General features: G+C 44.4%; 2 protein-coding genes across 6 annotated transcripts in view; both read right to left on the reverse strand.

The window, feature by feature from the left end:
- The window catches only part of MAPT (microtubule associated protein tau), a 95,853-nt gene that overhangs the window by 57,630 nt on the left and 33,366 nt on the right, over positions 1-4,857 (reverse strand). Inside the window, exon 1 of one of the 5 annotated variants that reach the window (XM_023521574.1) lies at positions 1,756-1,834. The exons of the other annotated variants lie outside the window; for them this stretch is intronic. The gene's annotated coding sequence lies outside the window, so the exon portion shown is untranslated. Of the gene's footprint in view, positions 1-1,755; positions 1,835-4,857 lie in introns of those variants that run through there. 5 annotated transcript variants of the gene reach the window in all.
- The window catches only part of LOC105303516 (signal peptide peptidase-like 2C), a 69,497-nt gene that overhangs the window by 4,254 nt on the left and 60,386 nt on the right, over positions 1-4,857 (reverse strand). The gene's annotated exons all lie outside the window — the stretch shown is intronic.

A 4,857-nucleotide genomic window follows, 5' to 3' on the forward strand; every position in this document is an offset into this window, starting at 1 on the left:
CCCCTTTGTAAACTTCAAGTGACCAAAATTAATGAGCTTTAACTGCTGTGTCAGCTGGGTGTTGGGCTAACGAGGAATGACCTTGAGTTTGTCATCTTTGTCATCAAGGTCTCTCCCATTTTGGTTCCTTTTCTCTTTATCCCCCAAACAGACTTGTTCTCCAGGCATTTGTCTGGATGGCCCTGCTTAGCTAGGACAGATTCATATAACCCTGCGTTCTCAAGCTTAGGAAGGACCTTAAAGAAAGAGCTCCTCAATAGCACAGAGAGGTGAAGTAACTTGCCCAAGGTCACACAGATAGTCAGCAGTGGAGCCAGGATTCAAATCTAAATCAAGAGGTCTTTTCACTGAAGACAGCCCAAGTAGGGAAGAAAACCATTGTTTTCAACAGCAAATTCATGCATTTGATACTATGGGTCAAATGCAGATCTGTTTACTTAGAAAATGTCTATTCTCTGTCCTCTTTGAGTCCTCATCATGTTCTGGGACATCACATCTGTCCTCTCTATTGAGTAGGTGGAAAATGATCTGATTCCTTCGAGCTACACAAACGACGAACAACAAAATGGGAATGTGAGTCCAGGGAGAATGGAGGACGTACAGATCATTGAATATGTCGCCTTCCACAAGAGAAGAATAAGCACATCAGAATCTGAAACAGTCTCAGAGGGAACACGCTAAGTCAAGAGAAACCCTTGTTGAAGCTGGTAGGACATGACATCTAGGGTTCTCCTCAGATGTGGCCCCAGGGACATTTTGGGAGTAGGTGTGTCTGCTCTGTGACTGGGTCAGGAAGAAGCCACATCATATGGCATCTACCATGCGCAGGGGCTCTGGGCTGGACAAGGGTATGAAGACGTGCTCCCTGCCCTACCGAGTCCGGTTTGAGAGGGGAGACAAAGACGAATACAATCCAAAGCCATAGGTCAGAAGAGAGAAAGCAGATTGGCTTGTGCCCCAAGAGTATGATTTGGTGAGCTAAGTGTGGAATACGTGTCAGCGTCAAAGGCTGTAGCAGCTGAAAGGAGACAGGCGTAGAGAAGGCTGGAGAGGCTCTGGGGAGAAGATGAACTTGAGCTAAGACTTGAAGTGGGGTCAGGCTTGGAGGGACAAATTCATTCCTCTGGGCTAAAGAGGGATGGTGACAGGGTCATCATCAGGCAAAGCGGTCATCATTGGTCAGAGGTGATGGTTAAGAGACCAAACATTTTGAAGAAGCCAAGATGAGAGAGACTTAAGGCCAGACACCAGCTATAAGCCCTGAACCAACGTCAGGGGAACAGCTCCCTAAGTCTCCAGAGCAGACAACAGGCTCTCTCCTGTGACAGTCCTTTTGCTGGAACTTAACGAAGAATGAAGAACATGCATCCTGCAGATTTGGCTCTGGGGCCAATGGTGGAGCTGTTACTTCTTGCAGAGTCCAAATTCCCCTACCACCGCTGAGTTCCGAGCGGGGAGGGATGGTGAGTAGACTGGCCTGGCTGCTGCCTACCTCTGACCGTCTTTTCAGGATGATCCTTGGACCAGAAGCAGTGGCAGGTTACATAACTAAGTTGCGAAGAGACCCTGGCCAGAACTTCCTCATTAGAGAAGGTTGCAGCAGCTTAAAGCCTTGTGAGAGGAATCAGGGGGATGGGAAGGGAAGGAGGGAAACAGTGGGTGAGGGGTTGAGGGAGGAGACAGCACCCAAGAGGGGGATGCCCAGTCTCCTGAAGGAATGGAAAGGCCTCTTTGGAGGGATAAATCTCAGCATACCATTAGCTGTTGACGTCAGCAGACCCCACTGCAGTCAGTTTTCAGATTCAGGGGATGGGCTCCTGGATGCAGTAACCTTCTCCAGAGAGGTCTGCCCTAGAAGGCTGGACCTACGGGCAGTTACCTCCCCAGTTATGCTTACCCCTTTCCTGCCAGAGGACAAAAACACGCATAATTATCTAAACGGAAGCATTCCTTTGCTTTTCCCAATTATTAACCTGTGGTTGTTAATAATTGGTTAACTAGCTGGTAGGAGCAGAGGTCCTTTTAAGAGGGAAAAAACTCAAAAAGGCTTTGGGCTCCGGGTCCACCTTCTGTCCGATAAGAAAAAGATCACTCCATTTTGCAGACAAGGCAACAGAGAGGCTAAGCGAGTTGCCCCAAGTCACCCAGCTAGTCAACAGCAAATGAAGATGAGAAATTAGCTTCCATCTCCTACAGCAGAGAGCTCCCCTGGCTGTACTAGTCTCATAAAGCAGGTTTCTGTTTCCCAGAGAACTGATGTCTTTATGTCAGTTCCGCTGTGTGCTCAAGCCTGTGCCTGCTCCTGTGCTGACCGCAGCTTCCAGCCAGTGGCTGTCCGCAGTGAAAGTCTACTGATCATAGAGCCGGCAGGATGCATGCTCTCAACAGAACGGCTGACAATATCGTTTGGGCAATGGTCCAAGAAAAGCTTCTTTTTTTTTTTTTTTTTTTTTAAGGTGAGACAGCCTTTGGTAGACCTCACAGATTGCAAGGACCTTGTCACCTTACAATCCCTTATTTTTTTTATTTTTTACAATTATTTATTTATTTACTTTATTTTATTTTTTACAATTACAGCACCTGGTCTTCCATCCAAGTATTAACCAGGCCTGACTCTGCTTAGCTTCCAAGATCAGACGGGATCAGGCTTGTTCAGGGTAGCATGGCCGTAGACAAGAAAGCTTTTTTTTAAGTTCAATTAAAACTCACAGTATAAACTACTCTCTGGAAAAAAGAAAAGAACACATGTATCATTTAGATCCAACATACTGCATCGAAATATCCTAATGATCACTAATGATCATGATTTAAAGAAACGAATAATGCAAAGTATAAACAACAAATGGAAATCTCTCTGAACGCAGAGTAAATCAACCGGAAGTGGCTGGAGGTATCCTCCTAAGAAAAACCTACTAGGATTTAGTTCACACCAATTACTCATTTCAGCCTTCTCAAACCTAACATTTTATTGCTTATCTGTTGTTTTTTAAAAGAAAGCAAATATAACCAGGCAAAAATTCCATCAGAAAGCATGACAAGATGCAGAGAGAGTTGGGAGCACTAGAAAAGTTGATCCTCGAATCCAGAGCTGTTGCTTCCTGTCCAGGAAGAAATTCAAGGGACTCGGGCTCCAGCAAGTGGCCTAATGTCCCCTGAACAAACGAGGCATTGCCTCAGCTTCCTCAGTTCTGGGAGGGTTGCAGAGATGTTCCGCTATCTCCCTTCAGCTCCACCAGGACAAGGGGCTGGAGCACGACGTGGGGACCAAGAGTGGGGTGGACGGAGCCTCACGACAAACAGTAAAGCGGCGGGAACCGTCTGTAGAGATCTGACGACAATTATAAGACCACGAAAAGTCAGCCTGCTTTCTGTGAGCATCAAGTGCCAGCAATTCTAAACAAAGCCCGTGATAATATACTCCTCTCTTTCTTGGTCTAAGTTACAAACAACTGGAGCTATTGCTGTTGAGTGTTAATACCTATGTATGGTTAGTGCTTTACTAAATGTATCCTTTAATGTAAATTAGCACTTTAGAGATCTGTCCTTTAGCAAACTTTGTTTTCTCCATGAAGTTCTTTGAGAATCCCCAGTTACAGTCGGCTCCAACACATGGAGTTGGCTACATGTGGTCATTTCGAGATAAAAGTTCTTAACAGTTCAGAGTTTCAAGGTTCCTTCAGCTGCCATTTGCATGTCCAACCTCAGTGAGACCACGTACTCCTGCATTTATGCAATAGATTCTGAGCTTGAATAACGGTACTGCAGCACCATAAAGAAGCTGTTACTTCGGTTCCGTCATTCCGTGTGGCCACTCGGCGTTTTTCCTCTGTGTTTAGAATTTAAAATGGTAACACTGAGTATGAACTGTGGCCACTCGGCGTTTTTCCTCTGTGTTTAGAATTTAAAATGGTAACACTGAGTATGAACTGTAAAGTGTAACATTTTTGCTTGGTAAGTACAACTTTTACTTAAACAAGATATATTTTACTGAGTTTGAATAATACTTTTCAAATGGAAATCTACTCTTTTTATATTGTGTGATAAGGTTTAAAAAAAAGAATTGAGAAAATAAAACGGTACATCAGTGGCTCGACTTAGCAGTTGCTAAATTACAAGCAACCTTCGCGGATGTCTCACCTTTATTAAAGTTCTCATATTGGTGACTGAACAGTGATTTACATGAAATATCAGTACATCAGACTACAACCAAGGATCAAAACTCAGTAGGCGTAAAAACTATTTAGTGAACAGTTGTGCTTTTTCCTTTTTTGGTACTATATTTATTTTTATTTAAAAAAATTATGGTGTAATTATATCTACAGAGTTCAATAAAAGAAACATTTTATTATTGGTATTTTTTTCTGGCCATTAGGATGATCATTTCGTGATTATTTCTAAAACTAACTTTGTCATATAAAGAAAGAGACTGTTAAATGACTGGTGTCAAATGGCTCGGTACCACTTTTCGGTAAAGTGGCAAATGAGCCAGCCCCTTCGATAATCAGCTAGTCTCAATCATCCACAGACCCATAAGAGAATGAAGATAAATTCTTCCCTAGCCCATAAATTTCCCTGTTAATGCCCAAGGCTCCTTTCTCCAACCACCATCTTACACAGCAGCCACCGTGACAGTGAACTCTAGAATGTAGAGCTCAATGATGTGAAGGCTTATCATGGCATCTCAAGGCCGGGGATGACAGATCCTAGCAAGGCCCCGCAGAGGGTGGTGTTCCTGGCGGGGTCTGGCCCCTGCCCAGCCCTGAAACCAGAGGCTGGCCCTGCAGCCGTGACCTACTTCCCAGTCTTCCGGTGGGGGAACTGGGCAGCCGTGACAAAGCAAAATTCAGTGAATTTGGA

Source organism: Pteropus vampyrus, unplaced genomic scaffold (assembly GCF_000151845.1).
Source record: "Pteropus vampyrus isolate Shadow unplaced genomic scaffold, Pvam_2.0 Scaffold306, whole genome shotgun sequence".
NCBI classification, from domain to species: domain Eukaryota; kingdom Metazoa; phylum Chordata; class Mammalia; order Chiroptera; family Pteropodidae; genus Pteropus; species Pteropus vampyrus.